This window comes from Littorina saxatilis, linkage group LG3 (genome assembly GCF_037325665.1).
Source record: "Littorina saxatilis isolate snail1 linkage group LG3, US_GU_Lsax_2.0, whole genome shotgun sequence".
NCBI lineage: Eukaryota > Metazoa > Mollusca > Gastropoda > Littorinimorpha > Littorinidae > Littorina > Littorina saxatilis.
In genome coordinates this window covers 9,642,461-9,654,901 of record NC_090247.1, presented here as the reverse complement: position 1 = coordinate 9,654,901, position 12,441 = coordinate 9,642,461, and the positions used below count along the sequence as shown (strand labels likewise).

At 42.6% G+C, this 12,441-nt stretch overlaps 1 protein-coding gene across 1 annotated transcript in view; it reads right to left on the bottom strand.

Moving 5' to 3' along the window:
* LOC138961093 (ATP-dependent RNA helicase DHX33-like) overlaps nucleotides 1-12,441 on the bottom strand; it is a 38,135-nt gene that overhangs the window by 1,655 nt on the left and 24,039 nt on the right. The window lies entirely within an intron of this gene.

The window sequence follows — 12,441 nt, the reverse complement described above, 5'->3', positions numbered from 1 at the left end:
ATACTACAATGAATTTTCAAACGGCTACACTGGCTTCGTCTTTCCTGATCGAAAGGGGGTGTATTGTTGATATTTGTAGATAATAGACTCTGCATTTTAATGGTCAAATGGCGATTTCGGTATAAAAATGTAGACAAGGACCTTTAAAGTGAAAATGTGTATTCAAAAGGGAGAAACGAACAAATCATAACCAAGCAACAAACACATTTCAGATAAGAAATAGGCTTATTCTCCAGACACAGTCTCCTTTCGCAAGGTTTGCATCTAACGTTTAGTTTCAATGCCGCCTAAAAATAGAAGTGTGATATTTGACGGCTTACTAGCGCAAAAACCACATAATTAACCATTTTCACGTGGAAATTGAAAAAGTCTAAATTATCACTGAAAAGTTCTATTTTTCTGCCCCAGTTAATGTTTTATTTTCAGTTTTGGCTCCAGCAATCCGTCAGGAACCGAGCCAGAACTGAGAATTTTTTTGTTTGTTTGTTTGCTTAACGCCCAGCGACCACGAAGGGCCATATCAAGGCGGTGCTGCTTTGACATTTAACGTGCGCCACACACAAGACAGAAGTCGCAGCACAGGCTTCATGTCTCACCCAGTCACATTATTCTGACACCGGACCAACCAGTCCTAGCACTCACCCCATAATGCCAGACGCCAGGCGGAGCAGCCACTAGATTGCCAATTTTAAAGTCTTAGGTATGAACCCACGACCTCCCGATCACGGGGCGGACGCCTTACCACTAGGCCAACCGTGCCGGTAACTGAGAAATGTATATCATGTGATCATATTAAATTGTGTCGTGTGTTCGGATTTGGCGCAACCATGCATCGTGTCAGTCAAGTTTGAATGCGCATATGAATGCACGCTATTGATCACAGGAGCTTGTATCAAATCGCCGGTCGATCATTATTTACAGTCTACTACTACTATATACTGGATTGGATTGGATTGGATTGATACTACTACTAGTATAGTATCAAATCGCCGGTCGATCATTATTTACTATACTACTACTATATAATACTACTATACTTATTTACAGTCTACTACTACTATATACTACTACTATACTAGTAGTAGTATATAGTAGTAGTAGACTGTAAATAATGATCGACCGGCGATTTGATACTATACTAGTAGTAGTATATAGTAGTAGTAGACTGTAAATAATGATCGACCGGCGATTTGATATTATACTAGTAGTAGTATATAGTAGTAGTAGACTGTAAATAATGATCGACCGGCGATTTGATACAAGCTCCTGTGATATTGATACAGCAGCAACAACAAAACTTATCTCGATTCAAAACTTTCGATAACGTTCAGATGCAAAAGAATCATTACAGGTGAGCGCTGTTGTGGAGAACCGTGAGGACAGAAAGAAAGAAGAAAACAGGATGAGCAATCGCAAGTGATGCTGGACTGTCGCAGCAGCAAAACGGGGAAGAGAGGATATAGATGATGGGATGACAGGGGTTGGAGATAACGACAAAGTGAGCTGAAAGTAACAGCAAAATCATTCGTCATTTTTGTGAAAAAGGACGCAGCTTTTCAGTGGACAAGCTGTTAAAAGTGTGGCGTTTTACATCGGAAAGTTTGGGCCGCAAGAAATCGGCGTAATACGCCAATACATTCCAGAAACTTCAGCCCCCCCGCAATTGCCAATTTCCCAGGCATTTGGTTTATTTGCGGCCGTTTCTCTCTCTCTCTGGCTTGTGTCTGGACATAGACCATTTATCCTGGACCGCCAACTAGCTCTCTCTCCGCTCTTTCTCTCTATTACGAGGTAGCGCCTCTCGCATTTAGGAACCTACGCTTACATGGCCTTTCAGAAATCAGGGGGACGTCATATCCGGTGTCGATTGTAAACATGGACGAAGTTGCCGAGGTAAGTTCTGAAAATGCTAAAATAAACTCAGCAAAAGTGCATAATGGAACATGTTTTTCGATGAGTTTTGTTAAGTTTTGTTTGGAGTTTTGGAAAATCCAGTTCATTGTCACCTCCCATTGTCACAAATAACTGGAGCGTGCTTTCTTTTCACTGTCTTCGAATCGCTGGCCTTTCAAACCGGACGTGACGCGCCCCTGAAAGTCGAGAGTCGTAACCTCGAAGGGTCACGTGACGAGTTGACGGTCCAGGCTATTTTTGTCTAGTATGGTCTGGAGCACGTTCGCTCCTTACACATTTTACAAACAAAAACAACCTGTATTTTGCCGCTTTGTGAAAGCTGCGAATGTGTGTCGTTTCCGCTGCTGCTTGTGTTTGTGTGCATAAGTTCATCAAGTAAGGGGATCAGCAAAGGATGAGTCTCTCTATCTTTCTCCCTTCTCTCTCTCTCTCTCTCTCTCTCTCTCTCTCTCTCTCTCTCTCTCTCTCTCTCTCTCTCCCCCCCTTTCTCTCATTCGCTCTCTCTCACTCGCTCTCTCTCACTCGCTCTCTCTCCTCTGCCCCCCCCCCCCCCCCTATCTGTCTCTCTCCCCTCTCTCTCACCCTCTCTCTCTTGAGGTTTTGGCGCTAGTAAGCCGTCAAAGATTCATTCCAATACTGTGCAAGAGCTATGCACTCGCTGGTACAAGCAGGAAGCGCGGCATGCAGCTGACAGCAACCTGACCATATACTGACCATTTCCCAGTGCCATACCTGACTGAGCGGCTCTCTCTCTCTCTCTCTCTCTCTCTCTCTCTCTCTCTCTCTCTCAGTTCCTCAGGGGTCCATTCTTGGCCCACTTTTATTTAGTATCTTCATAAACGACCTACCTTTGCATATTACGAATAAAAATGTATCTTGTGAGCTTTTTGCTGATGATAGCTCTCTTCACTCATCGTCCAAAAAAATAGTTCAAGTGGAGGCTGACCTTCAGCAGGGAATCAACGACGTTGAACAGTGGTGTAGTAACAACAAAATGACCCTGCATCCCAAAAAATCCAGCAGTATGGTAGTCACATCTAGACAGAAACATCAGAGAGCGCCCCTTCTCCTCAACTTAAAACTGCACTCAGATCCTATAGAACAGGTTTCATCACACAGAGTACTAGGAATTGAAGTTGACCAGGAGCTTAGGTGGAACATACACGTTAAGAATATCTGTAAAAAGCTGTCAAGCAATCTCCATCTCCTATCTAAACTAAAACCCTTTGTAGACAAGGAGGGACTGAAAATGTTTTACGTGGCACACTGTCTATCATATATTAATTATGCCTCCACTGTATGGTGCGGTGCCAGTGAAAATATAATGAAAAAACTAAACTCCTTGCACAGAAGAGGTGCTAAGCTTATTGTAACCAATCCTTATCTGTCCACGTCAGAAAAGTTGAAGGTAGCCAATATTCTTCCACTTCAACAGCAGTTTGATTACAACATCTTAATTCTAATGTACAAGGCGCTCAATGAGCTGGCCCCACCATACCTAAATGCATTCTTGACTAAAGCTTCCGAGCGCTATGTGTCAAACAAATCTATATATATATTACCAAGGACTCGCATAGATCTATACAAAACTAGCTTTGCTTTTGTGGGACCTTCACTGTGGAACTCTCTTCCTTCGAATGTACAAACGTGCCGTTCATTGAACGCATTCAAAACCTCCCTCAGGAAACACATACTGAGGTCTTCATAAGTTACGCTGCCGGTATTGTAGCTAGCTTTGTTAATTATAATTATTTTATTACTCTGAAATATTGACTGCTGCATGCCTACATAATGCTAAATCTACCTGTCTTGGTAGGCTCACTGTGTGCTTGTTGAATGGCACTTAGTTGTGTGTATATTATTATTAGTATTATATGTGTTCCTCCTTGTGCGTCTGCGTGTGAGTGCGCAAATGTGATTGCGTAATTAATGTTCCATTCTGTAATTGCTTTATTGATGTTCCATTCATGTATTTTCTACTACTTTTCTCATTTATTATTACTGTATGCTTGATGTTTCTATGATTCTAGTCGGGCGCACGCGTGAATATGTGTTTGTGTGAATGTAAAGGGCACATTGTAAGATTAAGCCTATGGCCTAAAATGTCTACCCTTTATGTGAATAAAATGTTCTAAGTCTAAGTCTAAGTCTAAGTCTGTCTGCCTCCCTCTCTCTGTACTGTACGTCCCAGTTCCATACCTGACCAACTGAGTGGTCAGCCTAGCTGGACCTAGTTAACTGGTTACCTTACCTGCACGCACCGTTATCTCTCATCAGCTTCACTGCACCGTGACATACTCAGTGCATAGTTTGTTCTGCTTCAGTGATGACAGACTGGCAAGGAAAATGAGTGATGTAGATTTGCTGCATATTATCAAGCGTGTTGTTGCTGGTAGCCACGGTGGGCGTGTTGTTGCTGTTGTGGTTGTTATTTTGTTTTATTTGGACTTTGGAAGCGTCGTTTATAAAGACCCCCCCCCCCCCTCGCATTCTGTGTGTATAAATGTGTGTGTGTGTGTGTGTGTGTGTGTGTGTGTGTGTGTGTGTGTGTGTGTGTGCGTGTGTGCGTGCGCGCAAGTGCCTGCGTGTGTGTGTGTGTGTGTATGTGTGTGTGTGTATATGTGTGTGGGTGCGTGTATGCGTGCGCGCAAGTGTGTATCTGTGTGTTCGTGTGTGTGTGTGTGTGTGTGTGTGTGTGTGTGTGTGTGCGTGCGTGTGTGCGTGTCTGTGTGTATATGTGTGTGTTTGTCTGTGTTTTTTTGTGTGTGTGTGTATGCTATGTGTGTATGGAATCGGGTAAGGGATTGATGTTTGAGAACTGGGTGGCAAAGTTAGTCTGCAGTTAGAGAAGCTTCAGGTCGAATTTTAGACTTAAGTTATGAATAGTCGTTTGTTCTGCGTTGAGAGAGAGTCGGAGAGGGATGAGGGAGGGGGGGAGGGTAAGGGGGGAGGGGGGAGGGAGACAGAGAGATAGACTGAGAAAGAGAAAGAGACAGCTCATTAAAAGAAATTTCTTTTACACAAATTGTAAGATTACGAACGCGAGTTATCAAACATACTTCCCAGACAACCCCAAACACGCAACAACAGCACACCTTCACAACAAGTTACGACGACAGGTGATAGTCGGCGACATGAAAGCAGCTTGCCACCTGGGAAAAGGGAGGAAAAGGGGAGGTTCCTGCTAAGTCTGGGCTTTCACCTCTGCCCATGGAAACAGCCAGGATACAAGTGATTGGGTCAGAGGGAGGGAGAGAGGGGCGAAGAGAGAGTGCGGCGGCAGCGTCCTTATTTAGCGGGCCTCTTGGAGGTATGATTCACTGGCCAGGTAAAGGTGAGTCTTAGTGTTGGCTCTCTCTCTCTCTCTCTCTCTCTCTCTCTCTCTCTCTCTCTCTCTCTCTCTCTCTCTCTCTCTGTCTCTCTCTCTCTGTCTCTGTCTCTCTGTCTCTCTCTGTCTCCTCTCTCTCTCTGTCTCTTTCTCTCTCTCTCTGTCTCTCTCTCTCTCATGTCTCTCTCTCTGTCTCCTGTCTCTCTCTCTCTCTCTCTCTCTCTCTCTCTCTCTCTCTCTCTCTCTCTCTCTCTCTCTCTCTCTCTCTCTCTCTCTCTCTCTCTCTCTCTCTCTCTCTGTCTCTCTCTCTGTCGATGTGCAATGATAGAGAAGTGTGGCTTAAAAATGAAAAATCATAAGTACTCGTGCCAATCGTTTCGTACGCAAGAAGCAAGATATCATTTAGCTCTTCTATTTTTTCCATATTTTTCTCTCGTTGTTTAGCACACACACACACACACACACAAACCAACTCAGATCTCAGAAACAAGTGCGCCACCAAGAAACCCTTCAAGGGAGGTAAACAGGCGAGGAGTTCGGACAATGCTACGCCAGTCTCAGACACAACATCAAATCACAAATGACGCCAGAGACGGAGGGAGAGAGATAGATAGGCACCTGTTGGCTCAGCAAAAAATACCGAACTCTGGGTACTGGCTATCCTCCAAATCTCAACCTCTTCCCCCTCACCCCCCCCCCCTTTCCCCCCTTACCCTCGGACATCTCTCTCCTTTACCCTTTCGATAGTTAGTTGTGGTAGTCAGGGGGAATCTAAATGTGTCCGGCATCTCTCAAAATGCTGCGACAGTGGGTAATTCATTTCCGTGAAGTCAGGCTTCGATGTCAAGTCTGGAAGCTATGAAAGAGGCACAACAACAACAATGATTGTATCGTAAGTGTTTGTCAGTCTGTCCCCTTTATTGGCTTTAAAGACCGATGGGTTGAAGTAGAGTGACTGGGTGGCCGAGTGGTAACGCACTTGCTGCCGCCTTGCGCTCGGAATCGAGAGGTTGCGTGTTCGACCCTGGGTCAGGCCGCTATTTTCTCCCCCCTTTCCTAACCTAGGTGGTGGGTTCAAGTGCTAGTCTTTCGGATGAGACGAAAAACCGAGGTCCCTTCGTGTACACTACATTGGGGTGTACACGTTAAAGATCCCACGATTGACAAAAGGGTCTTTCCTGGCAAAATTGTATAGGCATAGATAAAAATGTCCATCAAATACCCGTGTGACTTGGAATAAAGGCCGCGAAAGGTGAATGCTCGCCTAACAGGCTTGAGGTTTGCTGGTCGATGTGAATGCGTTATATATTGTGTGTAAAAAATGTTTGTTTGTCTGTCTGTCTGTAAAAAAAATTCCATTTCACACGGCAGAAATTAATATGTAAAGCGCGGTGAGCACAGTTAATTGTGGTTCGCGCTATATAAGCTCACCATAATAATAATAACGTTTCGTTTCGTCATAAATTAAACGTTCCAATAACCTACCATTCTTGTTTTTTGATTACGACTTTTTATATTTAGTCAAGTTTTGACTAAATATTTTAACATCGAGGGGGAATCGAAACGAGGGTATGGTGTATGTGCGTGTGTCTGTGTGTGTGTCTGTGTGTGTGTGTAGAGCGATTCAGACTAAACTACTGGACCGATCTTTATGAAATTTGACATGAGAGTTCCTGGGTATGAAATCCCCGAACGTTTTTTTCATTTTTTTGATAAATGTCTTTGATGACGTCATATCCGGCTTTTCGTGAAAGTTGAGGCGGCACTGTCACGCCCTCATTTTTCAACCAAATTGGTTGAAATTTTGGTCAAGTAATCTTCGACGAAGCCCGGGGTTCGGTACTGCATTTCAGCTTGGTGGCTTAAAAATTAATTTATGACTTTGGTCATTAAAAATCGGAAAATTGTAAAAAAAAATAAAAATTTATAAAACGATCCAAATTTACGTTTATCTTATTCTCCATCATTTGCTGATTCCAAAAACATATAAATATGTTATATTCGGATTAAAAACAAGCTCTGAAAATTAAATATATAAAAATTATTATCAAAATTTTTTTTTTCGAAATCAATTTAAAAACACTTTCATCTTATTCCTTGTCGGTTCCTGATTCCAAAAACATATAGATATGATATGTTTGGATTAAAAACACGCTCAGAAAGTTAAAACAAAGAGAGGTACAGAAAAGCGTGCTATCCTTCTTAGCGCAACTACTACCCCGCTCTTCTTGTCAATTTCACTGCCTTTGCCATGAGCGGTGGACTGACGATGCTACGAGTATACGGTCTTGCTGAAAAAGGGCAGCTACTTGACTAAATATTGTATTTTCGCCTTACGCGACTTGTTGAAAGTTAGCAATCTATCTGTTTTACTATTTTGTTCACTTTTAAGACAGTTTGGTCCATCTTCCTGTGAACGTGTTGTTTTGTCCTGAAATAAACGTTCCAAAAATGTAACCCTTTCATGTTTTTTGTTTCCGCCAAAATAAAAATAAAAATAAACAATTGTAGGTTATTGCAACGTTTCATTATTAAACAAAACAAAACGTTACATTTACATGTTGTTAAATGTACTACATGTAAATGAAATGTTTTGATTTGTCAATAATGAAACGTTCCAATAAACTACAATTCGTGTGTTTTTTATTCTGAATTTTGCAACGTTGGCAATATACGTCTATCTGTTTGTTGTTTCCGCCAAAGAAACGCTAGACGCAATCATTGCGCAAGGCAGACGACCTGACACCGACATGATGCCGCCGTTATCTTGTGCTATCACCCGCAGTGTGCAACCTACAGACACCAGTGTATCGGTTGCTGTGCCTTTCACTGCCTGCCGATAATCCCACACCCTGGGGAACACGGCGTGTGGAGGGGGTGGCAGGCGCCACGAACATTGCTCGCAGCATATAATTATATAGACACACACATGGAAGAGGAAGAGGAAGAGGAGGAAGAAAAAGAGGAGGAAGAAAAAGAAGATGAAGAAGAAAACAAGTGTTGACCTTGTAGTAGTAAATAAATGAAAAATTGGTTTGTGGTAACAGAAAGTGGGCCTTATGATAAAAGGTTGTTGTGTGGTCTATTGTCTGAAAATCGTATACGGGCACTAGCGCAAGACTGACCCTGCCCACACGCCGCAGTCTCTGTCGCTTTTCTCGCGTCTTACGTCTGAAGACTCACTCTTCTTTCAATCATTCTGTCATTTCATCTGAATGTCACTAGTATATTGTGCACGATTTTTTTTTTTTTTTTTTTTTTGGGGGGGGGGGGGGAGCAGATAGAGGGATTGAGTCAGACACAGAGATAGATAGAGAAAGAGAGAAAGAGAGAGACACACAGATAGAGATACAAGTACAGACCGAGAGAGAGAGAGAGAGATGTGGGAGCGAGAGAAGGAGAGGGGCAGACAAAGACAAACAGAGACACAAACAGCTTCAAAACACCTTTTCTTTCTTTTATTCATGTTGTTACTCAAGTTTCTCTTCACCGACAAGATCCACACAGCACCGGCTAATGGTTCGTTTAGCTACCCGGCGTTGTGCAAATGTCTGCTAAAGGTCGTTACAGCCAGGGTAGGGTGAACATCGGTAAGAGAGGGTGGGATGACGCAAGCCAATCTCTGCACTATCGCCTTACATTGAACAGAGCCGGTCGGGATTTGAACCCCTGCCAACACAACCTCCTGGCAAACACGGCAGAATCCGTTCGGGTAACTTGCACAAGACCACCAAGTGCACGTGATATAAAACGTTTCCAAGCCCTACTTCCTACATTCACCCACAGTCCTTTCCCTCCAAACCCCCCTCCCCTTTCTCTCACAGTCAACCCATGCTAACAACCCCACCCCCCACCCCCTCCCCTCTTCTTCCTGATCCAAGTCGATCCAATGCGTTCTAGTAGATAAGCAGACTTATATGATGAAAATGTAAAAGCAGCAATCAAGACTCATACTTCTTCTTCTTCTTCTGCGTTCGTGGGCTGAAACTCCCACGTACACTCGTGTTTTATGCACGAGTGGAATTTTACGTGTATGACCGTTTTTTACCCCGCCATTTAGGCAGCCATACGCCGTTTTCGGAGGAAGCATGCTGGGTATTTTTGTGTTTCTATAATCCACCGAACTCTGACATGGATTACAGGATCTTTTTCGTGCGCACTTGGTCTTGTGCTTGCGTGTACACACGGGGGTGTTCGGACACCGAGGAGAGTCTGCACACAAAGTTGACTCTGAGAGTGAGAAATAAATCTCTCACCGAACGTGGGGACGAACTCACGCTGACAGCGGCCAACTGGATACAAATCCAGCGCGCTACCGACTGAGCTACATCCCCGCCAAGACTCATACACATTTCTAAACTTTAAAGGCTCAATCCGCCTCGTGAAAAACAGATCGCTACACTGTCTCCCATCTGGACATACACAGCATGGCATAATACCATTCCATTACTTGGACATACACAGCATGGCATAATACCATTCCATTACTTGGACATACACAGCATGGCATAATACCATTCCATTACTTGGACATACACAGCATGGCATAATACCATTCCATTACTTGGACATACACAGCATGGCATAATACCATTCCATTACTTGGACATACACAGCATGGCATAATACCATTCCATTACTTGGACATACACAGCATGGCATAATACCATTCCATTACTTGGACATACACAGCATGGCATAATACCATTCCATTACTTGGACATACACAGCATGGCATAATACCATTCCATTACTTGGACATACACAGCATGGCATAATACCATTCCATTACTTGGACATACACAGCATGGCATAATACCATTCCATTACTTGGACATACACAGCATGGCATAATACCATTCCATTACTTGGACATACACAGCATGGCATAATACCATTCCATTACTTGGACATACACAGCATGGCATAATACCATTCCATTACTTGGACATACACAGCATGGCATAATACCATTCCATTACTTGGACATACACAGCATGGCATAATACCATTCCATTACTTGGACATACACAGCATGGCATAATACCATTCCATTACTTGGACATACACAGCATGGCATAATACCATTCCATTACTTGGACATACACAGCATGGCATAATACCATTCCATTACTTGGACATACACAGCATGGCATAATACCATTCCATTACTTGGACATACACAGCATGGCATAATACCATTCCATTACTTGGACATACACAGCATGGCATAATACCATTCCATTACTTGGACATACACAGCATGGCATAATACCATTCCATTACTTGGACATACACAGCATGGCATAATACCATTCCATTACTTGGACATACACAGCATGGCATAATACCATTCCATTACTTGGACATACACAGCATGGCATAATACCATTCCATTACTTGGACATACACAGCATGGCATAATACCATTCCATTACTTGGACATACACAGCATGGCATAATACCATTCCATTACTTGGACATACACAGCATGGCATAATACCATTCCATTACTTGGACATACACAGCATGGCATAATACCATTCCATTACTTGGACATACACAGCATGGCATAATACCATTCCATTACTTGGACATACACAGCATGGCATAATACCATTCCATTACTTGGACATACACAGCATGGCATAATACCATTCCATTACTTGGACATACACAGCATGGCATAATACCATTCCATTACTTGGACATACACAGCATGGCATAATACCATTCCATTACTTGGACATACACAGCATGGCATAATACCATTCCATTACTTGGACATACACAGCATGGCATAATACCATTCCATTACTTGGACATACACAGCATGGCATAATACCATTCCATTACTTGGACATACACAGCATGGCATAATACCATTCCATTACTTGGACATACACAGCATGGCATAATACCATTCCATTACTTGGACATACACAGCATGGCATAATACCATTCCATTACTTGGACATACACAGCATGGCATAATACCATTCCATTACTTGGACATACACAGCATGGCATAATACCATTCCATTACTTGGACATACACAGCATGGCATAATACCATTCCATTACTTGGACATACACAGCATGGCATAATACCATTCCATTACTTGGACATACACAGCATGGCATAATACCATTCCATTACTTGGACATACACAGCATGGCATAATACCATTCCATTACTTGGACATACACAGCATGGCATAATACCATTCCATTACTTGGACATACACAGCATGGCATAATACCATTCCATTACTTGGACATACACAGCATGGCATAATACCATTCCATTACTTGGACATACACAGCATGGCATAATACCATTCCATTACTTGGACATACACAGCATGGCATAATACCATTCCATTACTTGGACATACACAGCATGGCATAATACCATTCCATTACTTGGACATACACAGCATGGCATAATACCATTCCATTACTTGGACATACACAGCATGGCATAATACCATTCCATTACTTGGACATACACAGCATGGCATAATACCATTCCATTACTTGGACATACACAGCATGGCATAATACCATTCCATTACTTGGACATACACAGCATGGCATAATACCATTCCATTACTTGGACATACACAGCATGGCATAATACCATTCCATTACTTGGACATACACAGCATGGCATAATACCATTCCATTACTTGGACATACACAGCATGGCATAATACCATTCCATTACTTGGACATACACAGCATGGCATAATACCATTCCATTACTTGGACATACACAGCATGGCATAATACCATTCCATTACTTGGACATACACAGCATGGCATAATACCATTCCATTACTTGGACATACACAGCATGGCATAATACCATTCCATTACTTGGACATACACAGCATGGCATAATACCATTCCATTACTTGGACATACACAGCATGGCATAATACCATTCCATTACTTGGACATACACAGCATGGCATAATACCATTCCATTACTTGGACATACACAGCATGGCATAATACCATTCCATTACTTGGACATACACAGCATGGCATAATACCATTCCATTACTTGGACATACACAGCATGGCATAATACCATTCCATTACTTGGACATACACAGCATGGCATAATACCATTCCATTACTTGGACATACACAGCATGGCATAATACCATTCCATTACTTGGACATACACA